General features: G+C 39.6%; 1 protein-coding gene across 1 annotated transcript in view; it reads right to left on the bottom strand.

Annotated features, from left to right (window-relative positions):
- The window catches only part of ptprt (protein tyrosine phosphatase receptor type T), a 928,020-nt gene that overhangs the window by 35,709 nt on the left and 872,688 nt on the right, over positions 1–19,623 (bottom strand). The window lies entirely within an intron of this gene.

The raw sequence follows: 19,623 nt of genomic DNA, 5'->3' as shown, positions 1-19,623 counted from the left end.
GGTGTCCATTTACCACAACATTTATACATGATTCATTTGTTCAATTGTCCCCTACCTCCACTTTTGATGCCCTTGCTCTCGACAAAAATCATTACTCTCATTCACCCTGCCTGCTTTCCCTGATATGTTCCCATCTCCACTCCATTAAGTACAAAGGATGCAGACTTGAAAAGATATGGTGGACAACTGGTTTAACCATTAATTGCTTGATCTGGCTGAACAATATAAAGCACTAAAGGGTCAGAGTCTCATCTGCTAATGTTCATCCTGGAATGAAAAGATAACTCCTGGTTTCTTTTTTCTCCTGTAAACTATCCTCTTAATCCCCTCTTCAGTGTTTTCTCCCACAATAAATGTGATGGACACAGTTTGCTTGTCAGTAAGATTGAGGCCATCTGACCTGCTGCCTCTGTTACGTCACTCCCTTCTCCAAGTCCATCTGACCAAAATATCTTTAATTCTCCACTTTGCCTTAGCCTTGAACTCCACTCTATTTTGTCTCCCCTATCTTGCTTCATGTCATCTTGAACTAATCTTGTCCATGAGACCCAATGCCAGTCGTCTTGAACCTATTCCATCTAAACTAGTAAAAAAAACCGAAAGAACTACGAATGCTGTAAATCAGGAACCAAAGCAGAAGTTGCTGGAAAAGCGGTAAACTCTGTACTGTGAGGGTGTAAGGGAATAAGGCCTAATATCCAGGTCATCCTCTTAGTATCCATAATTTTCATATCTGTAACAGTGGCTAAAAATAACCATTCCTTGTTCATTGCTACACCCTCTTTATAGTTCGACAAGTAAGTGGTTTTCCTCTACCACACTAGACTAACCAAGCCCTGTAGTTCCCTATGTTCTAAAGAGGATGATGGCATCAAACTGACCACATGGTGAGGCTAGACTCAGTTTAGCTGCAAATACAACATCCCCGTTCATGCGTCTGTAGTCTTTGGCATGGGTGACAACACCATCCCACTCCGACACCTCCATGCTGAGTCCAACTGTCTGTGACTGCTCTCATGTGGTTCCATATCATTTTCTATCTAATTGTAGCCAGAGTATCACTTCTAGTTGCTTCTTCCTCTCCCCTTCACCTGCACCCTTATCTCAGGTGACCCCAAGGATCTATCCCCGATTCCTGCCATCTATTGCTGGCCTTCTGTGACATGATGTTAAGGCACAACATCAATTTTCACAAGTATGCTGCTGACACACAGCTCTATCTCTGCTTTCTCTTGACTCCTCCACTATTACTAAATTATCAAACTGCTAACCTGACATCCAGTAATGCATGAAAGCAATTTCCCCTAATTAAATGCTGAAAAGACCGAAGCCATTGTTTTCAGTTTCACCTTCAAACTCTGTTCCCTAACTACTGACTCCGTCTCTCACCCTGGCAAAATTTGAGACCAAACCAGTCTGTTCATAACTTTGATGTTATAATTGACTCCAGAATGTGCTCCAATCACATACCTGCTTCATCATTGAAATTGCTTATTTCTACCTCTGAAACATCACCAGATATTCCTCCATCCCCCATCTCATCTCATCTGCTGCTGAAACTCTTATCATAGCTTAGGACGGCACGGTGGCTCAGTGGCTAGCTTTGCTGCCTCACAGCGCCAGGGACCCAGGCAACTGTCTGTGTGGAGTCTTCACATTCTTCCTGTGTCTGTGTGGGTTTCCTTCAGGTGCTTTGGGTTCCCCCCAGAGTTCAAAGATGTGTAGGTTAGGTAGTTTGGCCATGCTAAATTACCCGTAATGTCCAGGGGTGTGTAGGTTAGGTGGATTAGCCATGGGACATGCAGAGTTACAGGGATGGGTCTGGGTGGGATGGCCTTTGGAGGGGTGGTATGGACTTGTTGGACCAATTGGCCTGTTTCCATAATGTTAGGGATTCAATGTTGTCGTTACTTTTAGACTCAACTATTTCAGTGCACTGCTGGCTTGCTGCTACATTCTACCCTCTATAAGCTTAGGTCCTCCAAATCTCTAGGAGACAGCAAGAACTGCAGATGCTGGAAGTCAGAGTCATTACAGTGTGGAGCTGGAGGAACTGGAGTTCTGATGAAGGACCCTGACCTGAAACGTCAACTCTCCTGCTCCTCTGATGCTGCCTGACCTGCTGTGTTCCTTCAGCTCCACACTGTATCAACTCAACCAAATCTCTGTTGACTGTTTAAAGGAATAATTTTAATATTTGCTATCTTCAACTGGGAAGGTGACATTATAGGAAGACTGGCTTAAGACAGAGATGAGGAGAAATGTCTTCTCACAGAAGTCAGGAGTCTTTGGAACTCTCTTTCTCCAAAAGTGCTGAAAGCAGAATCCTTGAATGTTTTTAATGCAGGGTACATAGGTTATTAATAAGCTAGGGGGTGAAAAATTCTCAGGGGTAGGCAGGCATATATGATAATTAAATCAGCCATTATCGAATGGTACAACAGGTACAAGGGGCTGAATGGCTCCTCCTGCTCCTATTCATATATTCACAATGTACTCTCGATGAGTACTGATCTCATTAGGAAAACTGGATCATAGATTCACCCTGCAAATATTCTTCAGACATGGCTAGATCTTTACTCTTCAATATTTATAGCTTATATTATTTCCTTTCTTCAATAGTTCTGAAAGGCTAAATTCAAACCAAGCCAAACCAATCAAAAACATTCACATTACATTTGTCTTTTCACAGTTATTGATAAATAATGTCAAAATGCTGTCTCACATACTCTAACCCAAAACAAGTTCCATTCAAACCTCACCTCTTTCCTTGCTGATTTACATTGGCTACTGTACCAGCAATAGCATGGTTTTGAAATTCTCATCCTTGTGTTCAAAATCTGTCCATGACCTCATTCCTCCAGACTCACAACCATGTGAGCTTGCTATGTTTCTTCGATTCTGGCCTCTTGCACATCCCTGATTTCCTTCACTCAATCACTGATGGCAATACCTTCAGCTCCTTAGGCTTTAACCTCAGAAATTGCCTCTCTAACTGTCTCTTCTCCATGAAGCCATTCCTACCTCTTTCAGCAAACTTTCAGTCATTCTAATTTCTCTTTTGGGAGCTAAATTTTAAATTTTGTTATTGTGTTGTTCCTGTGAAGTGCCTTGGAATTTTTTAAAATGATAAAGATACACGGCAGATCTAAGTGGTTGTGAAGCTCTTGACTCCCATTCTGTGAAGGCTGCTGACTACGCAGAATAGACAAGTGAGAATAATTTCTACAGGAGCAGCCAGAGTGAATGTTAAACAGAGCAATTTGGGTATTTTTTAGCTTAAATTTAACGAGGCTTATTGCCTTTCACTGTTCCAGCTCGGAGAATCACTGCAAACAATCACCAGAAAATAGGGCATACAAATTGGGCATGCTACTCTGCTCACCAGACCCTCTGACCCACATTCCTGTGTAGCAAGACTTCACACTTGGAACCTTACATTACAAACTTTAAAAGTTTGCATTTATATACCATTACTCTCCTTCGTAAAACATCCCAAGCTTCTTTAGTCAGTTAGCTAAAACTGAAGTGTTGTCATTTTTGAGCATTAGTAGTGAATTTACATTGAATGCCAGTCACATGTTCCATAAATTGTGATTATCTGTGTAAAGAGACATCCATTAAGATTTAATTTATTTCTATACCATACAATTAGTAATTAGCCTTTTTAATCAATCTAAATGCAAATATTCAAACTGACCGAATGTAATTCATTCATGACTTTCAGGACCTCAGCAGAAACTCTGCCTGGAACAAGAACAGGCAATTTGGTCGTTTGACCCTGCTCCACCATTCAATAAAATCATGGCTAATCTGTTTGTGGTGTCCACTCTATTTTTCTGTCTGTCACTGTTTCAACTCTCTGTCCATCAAAAATCTAAATAAAACAGCCTTGAATAAATGCAAAGACCCAACCATTGCTGGAAGAGATTTTCACACTTTACAGATCCCTTGAGAGGAAAAAGAAGGAAACCACTTATTCCAAAAATGTTTCCCCTAGTAGTCTCCTCCAGCCAAGCCCACTAACCAGTCCCCCAGAGACCTTGTGTGTTTCAAAGCCGATACTCTAACCCTGCACCCTGGCTAATTCTCATGCCAGCTCTTGTACATCTGACAATGCTCACCCTCTCATCTGTAGTCCCTAACCAATGCACTCCCTTGTTCTTGTACCCCAGTATTGCTTACACTCACTCTTACACCTCTGACATTGCTTATCCCAATGTTGCTCACCTCCCCGGTCACAATGTCTACAATGATTACCTTCCCTCCCTCAACCCCGAACCATGCTCATCCTCAGTCCCTCACCTTTCACAATGCTCATGCTCACTCTTGCCTGAACCTCATTCCCTCACTTCTGACAATGCTCACTTGCCTCCTGGCTCACCTTCTAGAATACCTGGCTTCTGTCCAGGTGATGTCCCAAAAGTCTGCATTGTTGTTGGGGTGGAGGGAGGGGTTGGTGGTGGTCTGGGAGGGAGGGTAACAGTCTGATTAATCAATGGCTGAAAATATGAGCAAAGGCTCAAGAACCTAATAGCAGGCTGATAACTTCAGGGTAAGTATTGACCTCTAACTTCAGACAAAGAACACAATACATTATTGGACATTCTGCAATGAAAGATATCTTTATTGGGTGATAACAGCAAGTCAATGATTCACCTTCATCCACTCCGGAGAAAGGGCATAAAATAAGTGAAAATATGGAAGTGGAGAGAATCCCCCCATGGTAAACCCATGCTAATCACGTTGCGTAGTTGAGGAGTCATGAGGAAATGAGGGACTGAGAAGAAAAGTGAAGAAAGAACTGTTTGTGCATGTCGGCCATCCTACTTGTCATGATTATATATTTTCACTGTATAGCCATACACAGCATCTTAAACTCCAACTGAACACAACATACTCAATACATCAGTTAGAGTCAAGTTGATTGATAATTACTATCCACAACAGATTGTGCTTAAATTAAAATTCAGTTAATTGTAAAGGTTAAAATTACAACATGGAGAACTGCACAACCAATAGTGAGCAACTCCTCATTCTGTCCAGACATTAGGATGGGTATGAACAATGTCACATACTGTTCAACATCATGTATGAGTGGTATAAATAGTAAAGATCCCAGCAGAATACATATGTGCAATCTATTAATAATGGCCAATTTATGTGCTGCAGTAAATTGATGGGTGTAGGACAAGGCTAATGGGGCAGCTAACTGGAGGATTCAGCAGAGCATTTTTCAGGTTGCTTCTCATTAATATTGAGTCAGGAACCATTTAAGGCACTGTTTTGGGAGCAGTAAATGAGCTGGTGGTGCCATGAAGAATCTGCACCAGCAAAGGCTGAAAAAGATAGGGAAAAAGTGAGAGAAAAACAATATTATGGAGGATCTATGGAGGATCTAGTGAGGAGTTCAAAACCTGCAAGGGTAACAATGGGAGATTTTAAATTAGTGAAAATGGTAAAACAAGCAGATGCCAGAAAAATGCATCTTACAATAGTACATGGCCATACTGACAGCACCAGGACCCTTTAAGTATCATTATAAATGCCTGGCACCATTCAGAGTTAAAGGATTGAGAGCAGGATTTGGTGCTAGCTGAGTGACAAAAGCAGTACTTTTGATGGGAGCTCTGACAGCCAGGGTTCATATCTGCCGGAAAGTTGTAATGGATGTTTAAGGAAGGCTAAGTGGACGGCACTAGCAACTGGCTCATACGAACATAGCAACAGGATGAGGCCACTCAGCCCTTCGACGCTACTCCCCCACTCTAGATCACAGCTTCATTTTGAATCCACTGTCACTCTGTTTGTGAAGGAGTGGAGAGGTGCAAAAGGGTGAAAAAAATCACTCTGTGAGCTTTCCATTTGTTAAAAGTGTAAAAGATCCTTCTTATCTTCAGTTTTAAATGTGTTGAAATTAAATTGAAAGGGAAATCGGGAAGAATCTACAAATTCAATTGACAAGGCATTTGGAGGTTTTTTTTTCCCCGTAGAGATGTAACATAGATGCAAGTATTGATCTCGGTTCACAACATAATGCAATAAAAGAAGGCAACTGATCCACTTACCAACTTAAATCATGAAAGATTATATTGAATGTTCAGGGAATGTGAAGAAATTGGAACAAAAGTAAAACTTAAAACAAGTGCACTGACAAGCAGAGCAAAATGAGAAAGTGAAATGAAAGATCATGAAAGCTAAGTGCTAGGGAACATAGTTTTCTGTCACTAGAAAATGCATTGATGACAGTGAGGTGAACTGCTCTGGGACTTAGGAGTACCACCGATCAGAGAAGACAGCAGCAGTGAGTGGTGTTCTGAATACACAATAAATATGGTGCTTTAACACCAATAAGCCACTGAACAAAGATTAAAAGCTCCCAAAGGAAAAGTGCGAGAGTAGGGCCTATAACTGGAAGGTATTGTAATACTCAATCATAGTGAGAACAGATGGTTTTGATGGAAAAGTGCCACTTTGAACAGGTCCCTGCTGTTTTCTATGGAACTGACACATTTTCATAAACTAATGGTGATGGAGAGATTCTTTTAATTTGCAGGAACCTTATTTGATTTTGACTTAGTCATGCAAAACAGCAAGTAGCAGGATGTAAGACATTGCTTCTCTTTGAAAGCTCAAGAAATAATGCTACAAAATGCATGGATAAAAGCTGAGGAAAGCATAATATTGCAAAATCATTGCACACATTATCTTTAATATTGGATCTGGCTAGATTATAATTATTTGATGTTATGCTTTCCTAGCAGAGGGTATGATAGGAGACATTGACAGCTCTCTCGTAAGCCATCGAGGGTTTTCTTGTCCTGACACTGGCTGCCTCGGGGCAGTCGTTAGCAGGTATAGCAGGGGAAGTGAGTGGTTTAGTGGTAATTATGATGGAGATATGAGAGTAAGTGGCTGGACGATGTCTCAGTGATCAGAGATAGACCTTGAAATGTGGACTGCCTCAGCATCTGCCTGCCCCTGTCTCTGTCTCTACCTTGGGCCTCCCGTAGAAGGCAGCAGGCCCAGCTCCAATTCATCATGAAACCGTGTGCAAAGGTACAGCTCACTGGGCAGCGAGACGTCAGGAAATCCCCTGACACACGGTCCTCATCTCTAAGATGACAATCTGGCCAAATGTACAGACTTACACATTACTGGAGACAACTACAGGTGGAATTTTACAAATTCCCTGGAGATGTTTTGGAGGCAGGGAGACTGAAGGTGTATTTAGGTGGAGGGTGGCGTTCGTGGTGGTACAATTTTTGAAATGGAAGCAAGGGTTTACTTCCTGTTGTAAGATGAAACCTCACCACCACATTCATTATCTTGTAATGAGCTATCTGGTAGACATGCTGCCTACATTCTCTTTCAGGATTGCAGATCCACAGCGCTTATCTGGCCTGGTGTGGTACAGGACCACCATTTTGTGGTTTAGTGAGAATTGGCTCTTATCTTAAACAAGAAGTAGATTTTTGCAAAGATAGCAATTAGATTGAAGTTACATTAACATGATAGACATTATTACTGAGAAATGAGGAAGACCCAGATGGTAGGTCTTACTCCTTTAAGAACCTGAGCTGTTCTCCACCAAGTCTGTATGACATCATTATAGTAGATGGTGCTAATGGCACTTGTCAGTGTTAACCCTTTCAGATCCTCCAACCACAATACAGCATCACTATCCTCATTCAAAAAACATTTTCCCATGATGACTACTTAACAAATTTGTACTTTTACAACTACCCCACCTCCCATCAAGTATTTCACTTCACAAATTCAGGGAGTCTGAAGGTTTCATTGTTCTCTCACAATTTGGACGTGGAAGATTGGAAGGTGTGGGGGTTGAAATCTGCTGACTTTGACCCTCTTCCTGACATTGTGAGGTTTGAAAGCCCCTTCAAACTGAAGGACTTTCATCTCTTAGTTCTTTTACTGAGGGTGTCGTTCCCGCTGAAACAGGTAATTGTTCCATCATGATACTTGGACAATCTTTTTATTCACAAGAATTTTCTTTGTGGAGGTTGGCCTTTCTGATGAAACTGGTATTTCCTATTTGGCAGTATCCTGGATCTCTGAGCTAGTCAATTTCTTCTTGACTGTGTCCTGAATCCTTGGACATTGTTTGTCTAGTCTCAATGATGGCTTCTGTGGAGTTGTATGCACTACATCCTCAATTTGGGTGTGCAGATTTTTATTCTTAATTTGACAGTACGCCTGCACTGAAGTGTGTAGATTCTTAAACTTGTTGCTTCATTTGGACTCTTCCATTCGCTCCCACTGGTTATACCATTGCTGGAACTAAAACGCTTCCCTTCTCGGTCATACTATTTGAGAGTTGCCTCTTGCCCCTGGTACTGAGATTCTTCCTGGCAAGTTGAAGGAATGAAATGTTCTGTTTGATCTAGTGTCTTCTCAGTGCCTGACATTAGACTTAAATCTGTCATCATTGTCTGTTAACAAACTTGTGTTGCATTCTGAGTGATATGAGCTAAAGATTTGTTAGTTAACGTAAGTGGGATACATTGCTCATTAGCTATCTGATTGCTTGCATTTTCTCATAAATCTTGCTCATTCTTGCAATCTGAACTCTTTTTGCTTTGATTACAGTGGAAGATGTTTCTGACAATTCACTATAGTTACAGGTTTCCATCCTACTGACAGTATGAAACAAATTTCTTATGCCAACATAACTAATCTTAAAGATCTGTCTTCTGTTCTGCCAACGCATGTAAAATATTCTACTGGTTGTCCTTAGTTGGTTTGTTCCATGACCAAATCAAAAACTGGAAGGTCTTTGTCCAGCAATTCCATGACAGACTGCTCCTCGATCATTGGTTTCTTAACCTATTCTTAACTAATTCCTAACTATTCTTATCCTATTCTATTCTTAACTAACATGGCAGCATGGTGGCTCAGGTGTTGGCACTGCTGCCTCACAGCACTAGGGATCCGGGTTCGATTCCACCCTTTGGTCACTGTGTGGAGTTTGCACATTCTCCCATGTCTCCGTCCTCCAGTTTCCTCCCACAGTCCAAAGATGTGCAAGTTTGGTGGATTGGCCGTGTTAAATTGCCTATAGTATCTGGTGATGTGTAGCTTTGGTGGATGAGCCACTAGAAATACAGGGTTACAGGAATAGGGTTGGTGGGGTGGATGTGGGTGGGACATTCTTTGGAGGGTTGGTGTGGAGTCGATGGGCCTAATGGCCTGATTCCACACTGTAAGGATTCTATGATTCTAATTTGACTCCTTCCACCATTTGAAGATGATTCAGATCAAAACACACATTCATGCTCAGGAGTGAGAAATCAGGATTATGAAGTATATATAAATTCTTTATGATCTGATGCCCTTATGTTGCAGAATTCCTTGTAGCGTACCTTTAATCATAATTACTATAACTCCTGGATCTTGTAGTTACATTCCTTCATAAACAGTGTTTCTTCAATCATGGTACACTGCCTGATAATATAGTGACACTCACCTTTGAATTGAGTTTAAAATTAGTAACATGCTTATTGATCTAAACATGCTCTTGCCAAAAAACCTAGGTCTGGCTGATATGGTTTATTTAGGAATATCTTTGGCTTTTCTTCCATTAAAGTCTGATCTACCTTATGAACTCTTTGTGTGGCTAATTATTTGACATCTTGTCGCTCTATGACTGTGTCCTACTTGGACATATTTTCTGGAAGGGACCTATAATCTTACAGATAAAATATTCCTTTTTAAAGCTGGGTACTGTTTATGTCTGTGAAGTTTCCTTGCTCCACAATGCTGATAATGACTGTTAGTATTTGGTCTCTGTCCTACTCACTGTACTAGCTTCTCACATGTGTTTTTCAGGGTTTTTTACCTTAAAAACGGCAGATTTCTTATGATGAGCTTGATCTTCTCTTAAGATTGATCTATGTTGCTTACTGACATCAGCTTCATTCTGTATCTGAGAGGCTTTTTGGAATTCAAGTAGAACTGTTCCTGATAGTGGATAACATGGGGGTGGGGGTGTGGCACGAGGAGGGAAGGTGAATGGTCAGCATTTTTGTGGGATTAAGATTGAGGCAAGAGTAAGTGGGTTGAATGGATGAGATTAGGTCAGAGAGGGCAGAAGGGGAAAAAAGAGAGAGTCTGGAGAAAAGACGAGGAATGGGGTGGAGCTTTGTATGTAGTTCAGGTGTGCTAGTGGAAGGGTTAGGCATGATGGATGCAGATAATCAAAGTGTCTTGTCCTTAGTTACAAAGAATTTCATAAACTCCTTACACTTATCACTGGAGGTAAGGTTGGGTTGGGCAGTGAAGAGCAGTTTAAAAAGATGGCATGCAGTAAAGAAAAGAAACCAGGAAGTATCTTTGTTTTGCAGGAAGATCTTGGAAGAGTGAGCAGTTTTAACAAGAGAGTGAGTCCACAACCCAATAGCATTTCAAGTTATCTCATCTGATGTGGCAAAACCAGTGTCTACCATTTACTTTCTGGTTCAAATCTCTTAGATGTAAGGAAGTGGTGATATGGGCCATCAGGGACAACAGCCAATGTGAGAGAAAGGTATGATGTATTGGGGACTGGGACATTAAAGCTGGAAGTAAGGGTATAAGGTGCTGTTGAGCAAATCAGTAGCTGAAGTGCAAAGTTATCTAGACTTTTTTTCCCCAATGGTTAAACTCAAAGCAGACAAGAGAATGTCATACAAATGTGTTGAATATAAACTATTAACACTACAAGTAAATTTGGTGGTACAGTTAGAATATTTGTCAATATAATTTTGATTGTTTAATCATTTACTTACTATTTTGCAATGGTGTATATTTTATGCCCATCTTAGGCTGGAGCGTGCTGGGGACCTGTGATGTCATTTCATTGTATTTCAATGTTTAGTCTCAATTAGATATTGCTTCATAAGGCAGAAGTTGCAAATTGTATTACCATTTCCAACTCCAGAGATAGTGACATTTCTGCTCTCAGAATTATTTAAACATTTTACTGTATATTGTAATTTAGGTAATGCATCACTACTTCTTTGAGAACTGTGAATAATGTACTTGTCAAACCACGGATGGCTGAATAAAAATACTCCATCAGACTAGAGATGCTTGCTGTAAGATGTGCTTAGTTTCTGTCAATGATTCCTGAGTATTAGTTACCTGTTCTAGTTTTTCATATGTGCATTGGTACTTATTCCACCCCACTGGTTCAGGCAACAATGATTTCCTTTAACACCCAGGGCCAAATCTTCTGAGAGATCCTAGACCAGGTCACTACTTGGGCAAGATCTGACTCAGAGAGATTCTGCTCATATTATTTTGCAGTGATGGTGGGAACTTTGGTTGGGACGTAATCAAAGAAGCATGTTCGAGTGAGTTTGGGGTTAATTCAGGACTTTCAATTGGCCTCAACTGAAAGCTTGCATTAGTTTAGCTAAAGATCGATCACATGCTGAGGCCCCTTTTTCTTTTACTTTGATAAGTAAAATAAGGTGAAGATGTATTTCAGTGGTGGGTGAGGGGATGTCTAATTCATTGCTTTAACTTTGGTGGAAATTGTTGGCCATCCTGCTTGCATGATTCATCTGTGGGTTTACACTAATCTTCTACAAAAGACAATTTCCATGTACCAATGTGCACACAGCACAATGGTGAACTTTCACGTTCACTGAAGGATCTGCACTGACCTCTAAAAGTGGCATCAGGAGGAATGAACCACTTTTTTGGCTCTGATTGAAATGCTGCTGGTCACCTGTGGATACCAATGGGCATGGAAAGTTGGCAGTGGGCATGTTGGTAGGCAGATTGCTCAACCATTTATAGTCTCGCCTGGATACTGTGCGATGTAGCCCTTGGCCTGTGGTGGTTCCACACCCTCCCACAGTGCTTTGCAAATTTTTGACTCGATGGTTTAGATCAGCAAAGGTGGCTGGTAGTTGAAAATTGCTTGCCAAGTACAATTTCCTGTCATTCATTTGACATGGCCTGTAAAGTTGCCATAGTCTTACAATATCATTGGCTTGGTTTTTCATTAGAGAGACAGCTGGTAGAGATTTAACTTGAGGGTCACCATACCTCAGGTGAGGGGAAAGTTTTAGAAGGAGAATTCTTCATGGTATTCTCAGCCTGTGCAGGAACTGAACCTGTACTGTTGGCATCCCTTTGCATTGCAAAACAACTGCCTAGCCAACTCAGTTAACCAACCCTCATATTAAATGTCTAACGTGTTTAAATTCAGTTTTGAACGAGAGATCATGTGACTGTAATTACAGCCTGTGTCAGGTCAAAGACCTTAAACATTAACTCTAATTCTCTCTCCACAGATGCTGCCAGACTTGCTTCTTGTTGCCAGTGTTTTCTATTTTTTATTTTTGAAACAGCAATTATTCTGCAGACTTTTATATAACCAAATGATCATTTGTTGTCAATGTTGCCAACCATTTGAAGATTTCAGTGTGAAGTACACATTTGCACAAGATATTTGGCATTGTAATCAATGTACAGGTATTTCTGCTATAACACGTGTTTCATTAATGTGAATTGGTTATAATGTTATTGATGAATAGTCGACGCTGCTTGGATAATACGAACTTTCTGCTGTACAGGTATAGTGATTTTCTATAGCAATTTCTCTTTATGCAATCTTCTATGGTGATTTTCTGTTGCATGATTTTCTACAGTGCGGAGTCACACAAAAACACAACGATCACATTATAGGAGAAATGCCTGTGGATGGAACAATAACTTTTCTTTTATTATTCATTCGTGGGATGTGGGCATTGCTGGCTGGCCAGCATATATTGCCCGTCCCTAGCTGCCCTTGAGAAGGTGGTAGTGAGCTGCTTTTTTGAACCCCTGCAGTCCTCATGCTGTGGGTTGACCCACAGTGCCATTAGGGAGGGAATTACAGCATTTTGATCCAGTGACAGTGAAGGAATGGTGATATATCTCCAAGTCAGGATGATGAGCAGCTTGGAGGGGAACATGAAGGTGGTGGTGTCCCCACATATCTGCTGCCCATTATATGAGGATATTGTTTGATTAAGCGAATAGGCAAAACTATGGCTTTTGGATCTCAAAGTGAACTAAATGAGGTTATTCACTTTGCACTTGTAAATGACAGAACACATTGTTTTCTAAATGTTAACAAACTGGAAACAGTAAGGATCTAAATAGATTTTGCAATTCATTTGTATGGCCATTCAATGTCTTTGTGCCTTTGAAAAATGTAATGATTAATCTAATCCCAGGTTCTTTCCCATTGCCCTGCAATTTCTTCCTCTTTAACGGCATAACCAAGTATCTACTGAGGAAGATGACAAACTATTCATAGACAAGTAATGATTTGCTTCGAAGAGCCTCATTTGATGTGGCTGTAAAACATATTATCCTGAGAAGGTTGTTCAGATGGGCGTTCCATGTGAGTGCCTGAAATGACTGAACTGGTGTTATTACGACACACAGCCCTATTATGTGACATGATGTCCATTTTTCAGACTTAGACCAGACAGAGTCATTCAACAAATTCACATATTACTCACTAAATCTTCCTTCCTACCTCTTCTTAGGAATTTTTGGAATCAATGATGACTGGCTTCCACACCAGTTCAATGGATTTGGAGATGGCTGCTTTGTCCAATGTGCAATTTGCAGACTTGTAGGGCTGGTGGTGCTTGGAGGGTTGGGCAGATGAGTTGCTGCAAGCTTTGTGTGTTTCCTCTGATGCCATTCTTCACCTCTGCTTGGTCTCAACAATGTCTGTCGATGTGTTTGGATGCCTTCCCAAATGAATCTTCTCTAATTTGGTCTGTCACAAGCCAGGGATTCCCGTATGTTTGAAAAGATGTTTGATCACTTCAGCAATGCTTTGAGGACACCTTGAAGTGGTTCCATTCTTCCCTTGGAAGTCTCCTATCACAAGTTACAAGTAGAGCAATTGTTTCAGGTGTCTGGAGTCAAGCATAGCAATGATGTGTCTTGTCCAGTTGAGCTGATTTAGAGTGATTCTTGACTCAATGCTGGTTGTGTTGTCTTGGAAGAGGATGCTGCGCTTGGACTGTCTTTCTTGCCACTGGATTTAGGGATTTTGTGAAGGCACCATTGGTGATAATTCTCTACAGCCTGGCGTAGGTTGTCAAGCTGCTGAAGCATATAAGATTGTGGGGATCATTGTTGCCTGGTAAACATGATCTTGGTCTTGGGTGTGAGATTTGTGCCTGGTGACATATCTGAGACCAATAAGGTGTGTTCCTGCCACTGTGTTTTAAAGAAGGAGAAGATGACGGCTTTCTGATTTTATATTTTAAGTATGATTGTTTGCCTTTTACCCTGTATTGTGTTTTCTTTGATTCCACTCTCGCCATATGGAATTTCTAACAGAGAAGGCAGATAAATGGCCTTCTCGCAAGTGATTGCCAACACTGATGTCTATCTAGTTGCTAAGTGGTGTAATTGAAAATTCCGAGAGTGAACAGACTCAGATCTTGCCACTGCACGTTTAATTAATGTATGCACATACTTTGCTGCTGATTAAAACAAATTTTTTCTTTTTTTAGTATTTGCAATCAATTAAACAACATCAAATTTTTAGATAATGCAGTTAGTTACCTTTTCAAAACTCCTGCTGCTTTCTCTGCAGATCTTGATTCCCATCAGCTTCCCAGCTGAGGGATTTTGTTTGAATAAATTGACTGTTTCACATATAGGTGTGGGTCACAATGTGTCTTGTTCTAAATGAGCTACTATTTTACTGATTATTATTGTTGAATTCATTCTTTAGGCCAACTTCCACAGACTGCAAAACTAAGCTCTGTAGTGACCATAAAATTTGCATGATAGAAGAACGCCAGATAGATCTGTTTGGATAAGTCTCATCATTTTAAAGCAAAGCAAGAGATTTTGTTTGCCTGTCGAGTCTGCTGACAATGCGCCTCCAACCAGGATTACCCCAACGAACATGCAAATATTTGGGTTGTGGATTTGTGACTTCACACATGAGAAGCATGAAAATGGTGACTTTGGAATGCAAACAGTTCAAATGCCCCTGACAAGATTGGAGTAGGGGAAATGCAATCTGTATATTTGTCATTGTTGAACTTTGGTGCGGCAATATCTTTATATTCTGAATCTGCAATGGGATCAATAAAGCTCTGAAAAAAAAAAGTCCCGAAGTGCCACTGGAGCTTTTTAGGTTATCAAACCAATCAGCAACACTAAGGCATCAGGGAAAGCATGAAGTTAATGATCTGTTTACTTGACTCTTTATTCATTACTTCTCTATCAGTTTTCGCCTCATGTGTAGCTCTGAAATTAGACAAATATAAACGCAATGGAAAAATGCAACAGAGATTCATTCTGATTTTACTATGGATGATGGGCTACCACAATGAAGAACAACTTGCAAGATTAGTAGCTAGTTTCACTCCAGTTGAGGAGAAAAATGGGCGAGCTGACTGAGGTCTCAAAGATTATGAATGATTCTTATAAAGTAACTGGTGAAGGGTTGCTTCTACTGGTTAGCATGTCTGCACAAGCAACATCATTACTTAAATAAATAAAGGGAAGGTCAGAAAAAGCAACTTTACTGAGAGACTGATCAGAATATGAGCTTCCATGTCACAAAGCACTGATAAAGAAGATTTCACAGAATTTTGTCAAAAAGATTTTGTTGCTTGAAAGGGAGAAATATTGACAGCATTGGAAGTAAGTTGAAAACTGGGATTAGACTAAATGACTCATATGGAGTAAAACATTGACATTGATGTGCTATAATGATTGGTCCATTTCTGTAATACTTCTAAAATTATTCTTTTGTATGTATTGCAGTTGAAATTCACAAATAAGTAGCTAATAATTGGTTATTTAGGAAACAAAAATGATTAGTTCCCAACTACTGACTGTGATTGTAGAATATGATTATAGGCTCCTGAATAAAGATAGGTACGTAGAATTTAGTCTAGTGCATATTTCAAAGATGTTGCGTTTACCTGACCCATATAATCACAATCTTTGTTCAATTAACATCAGCTCATCAAATCACCAAGATATAAACTGTTCTCCTCAAAAAGCTATAGTTTTACCAATCTTGGTAAATTTTCAGTAAAGTACTGGCTTTACTTATAAAGCATAATGATTATTTGTCAACAGATCTATCCAATAAGTGGAATTATTTTAAAACATCCAGACTGTTTCAATGCACAGCTTCAATCTACATAGCAGCAAGGATGAGCAGCTGACACCAGACAATCCTAGAAGATCAAAGTGACTGTAGATTTATTCTAAATGGGGATTGAGGAGGAGGAAGACATGGTGGTGATGGTAGTCGCAGTTCTGAATGTACCTTTGCTGGACAATCAATATCATACATCTTGGAATGTGCTGCCTTCAAAACAGCTTGAGCTGTTTATTACCACACATAAGACTGTTTCAAAATCTTAATAAAAATACTTCTCTTCATTTAAAATTAGTTCACAAATAATCTTTGTAATACATTTAAAATTAGAGTTTTTTGGATTGAGGTGGGAGGCAGATGATGGATGGTGGTTAGGGGTTGAGAAGCCTACTTTCACCCTATCTCTTTTGGACTGTCTTCGTTGTATTACACTAACTTTGTAAAAATATTTATATTAAGCTTGATGTCAGACCAAATAATGGGATTGATTCAGAATCCGTAACTGCAGTAGTATCATAGCTGGCATTTCAGATTCCTATTTAGTGTGGATTATTTGCATAACAAGTGAATGCACAAATTAGGAGCAGGAATAGGCCATTCAGCCCCTCTAGCCTGCTCTGCCACTTAATAAGAACTTGAGAATTGCTGAAAACAGAGACATATCTTTCAAGGTTATTGTTTTATCTTTGCAGCACAACTTGCAAGAATACTAATTCAGGACGGAAACAGCATTTAAACGACTCAATAGGAGAGTCATGATTCATCGGTAAATGGACTCTGATTGGTTGAGGTGTTGTCATAGAGAATGCACGAATTAATGATGATTGAAAATTAATGGCCAGGCTTGGATTAATTAATACATGTAGCTTTCAATAATACATACAAGTGAGCCACACTGCAAGTGTGACTGACAATCCTAAGCCTGGTGTTAGCATAATTCTTTGCACACTCAGGACTATCTAGCAAATATTGTCCAATTACAGAATCATATTTAAAATTGTACACTGTGCTGTTGGCTATACAATAATTCGCTGGATGGATTTGGTCAATACCTTGTTTGTTTGGCTGTTTGTCGGATTTTTACCTAGTTACAGTGATGAATCAATTTTTTATTCATTAACAAGATGAGGGCATCGCTGGCTAGGCAGCATTTATTGCCCATTCCTAATTGCCCAGATATAGTTCCAAGGAAGGATGATGTTTGGCATGGAGGGGTTCCAGTGTTATGGCCAATGTTGAGTGATCCATCCAGTCTAATACTTTACTTTTAACACAATAGTGATTTTGATACAACTGAGTGCCTGGCTAGGCTATTTGAGAGGGTAATTAAGAATAACCTACATTGCTGAGCCCCTGGAGTCACATGTAGACCAAGCTAAGTAAGGATAACATATTTCTTTCCCTAAAGAGTATTAGTCCATTTAAAAAGCTAGTCTATTGCTAATCACGTAACAAGTGTCGATGGTCATAAAACCCATCTTATTCATTAATATCCTTTAGGGAAGGCAATCTGCTGTCCTCATCTGGTCTGGCCTACATTTGACTCCAAATTCATAGCAATATGGTCAACACTTAACTAATCTCTGAAATGGCCTCTGAAATCTCCTAACAAGCTGCTCTTTTGCATTAAGTATTTGCAGAAACCATGATGTCAATTTCATATTTCTATATAGATTTCACAGACATTCTAACTTCTCCCATTTTATTAGTATTTCATTCATTCTCTGCTGTTCTTTATATTTTGTCTTATCTTCTGACCTGCCCCTTATCTTTGCAGAATAATATGTTATGTCTTTCAATATCATACTAACTTTAACTTCCTTAGTTAGCCACTGAGGTGCACCATTCCCTTACAATCTTTCTTTCTCGTTGTAATTTATATTTTCTGAGTATTCTGCAGGTTAGGAAGCAGATGCCATTCCTCCCCTTTCACTTCAGGCTCACGGATATGGGCCCAGTATGTGACTATTAATATATTTCATCATAGGACAAGCATTTAAACAGCTCCACAGGTTACCTTCACATTAAGGATTCTAGGTACAATTTCACAGATTGGCACTGACCTGCTTCAATCAAAATAAATGAATAGTATTAAGTGATCCCTGTTGTTGCAATCAATAAGCATCATGCAAGTTAATAGTATATGGCAAAATGATCTGTGCTTATAAGATGGAGTTATTCTCAAAGGTCAGACACCAAAATGAAAACATTTAAATTTTACAGTATGCTCCAGTTATTGATGTAATCAGTATACAACTGCTCAAATCAATTAACTCTCCCTGTAGGGAAAATAATCTGTTCAGGAGCAGGCAGTGCATTAAACCTGACTTCACGGTATGCTTTTAGAGTTCCTAACACCAGTTAATCACATCAATTACGAATTCAATCACTATGGATAAGATAGGAAATAGATAATCATAAAGAAGAATTAGCTGGACTGGGACACATGATGGACAATTTTTTCTGAGGCTGGAAAAAGTGAAAAACAAATCAAACGTACAATCAAACGTATAATTCTAATTTTTACTGCCTTGATCTATTTCTTTTACAGATGGTTACTTATTTATCCAAGAGCAACTATATAAGAAGTAGTTTTAGGCATGTATACAGGTGCAACATAATGCTCAAATATATGACATGGGACAACAAAGGCAAACTATGAATTCATATAACCACTGAACTATACCCTACATTATACCAACACAAAATGTCAAAAGAAGGAAAATTTCTTCCCTTTTTGTAGTGCAGGGGCAAATTTTCTGTCAAATTATAGTGCCACAAAAACTTGCAGTTGATATGATTTCTTCACTTTGTGTGTTCCTAGCATGGTACCTTGCTGACTGCAAATGTATCCTAGAAAATTATGCAAGCGTGTAAAGTTCATCGTACAGGGTAAAGACATCACAATTACTGATGTCAATATTAATTTATAATCAGCTAATAGGAAGTAATCTTCTGAAGGACAGAAAGAGTGCTCCTCGGCTTTCACCATCAGGAGATGGTGCAAATCATGCTCATACAGGTGTCAATAATGTAGTCCTATAGTCATTGCCTTCTAAATCGTGCTTGAATGTCTTGATAAAAGATAGTATTCCTTTAAAATTGCTTAATTGGCTCATAATATTCTGAAGGGCAAGTAATTCCCTCCATCAATCCCCTAACTTAACATCTGTTTCAATGCTGACCTTCTTTGGATTGCCTGTGACAATTGGAGTGTTGCTTAGGTGCTCTAGGCATATTTTGGAGCTTTGTATGAATATCGTGGCTTTAATGAGCTATGTGCATGATGTGAATTAAGGATTAAGTATGATAATACCTCATGTTGAAATTGTTGCATTGTAACCAGATATTAGGCCTCAGTTCTAAAAGGTAATTTAAACACTGGATGCTCTGTACAGCTACAGACACTGAATGCTAATATCATTTTTTCCATTCTTATATGCCATACGGGCATCATTGGCCGGCATTAA

The sequence above is a fragment of the Rhincodon typus genome, chromosome 19 (assembly GCF_021869965.1).
Source record: "Rhincodon typus isolate 14 chromosome 19, sRhiTyp1.1, whole genome shotgun sequence".
NCBI lineage: Eukaryota > Metazoa > Chordata > Chondrichthyes > Orectolobiformes > Rhincodontidae > Rhincodon > Rhincodon typus.
This window is presented reverse-complemented; position numbering and strand designations above follow the sequence as displayed.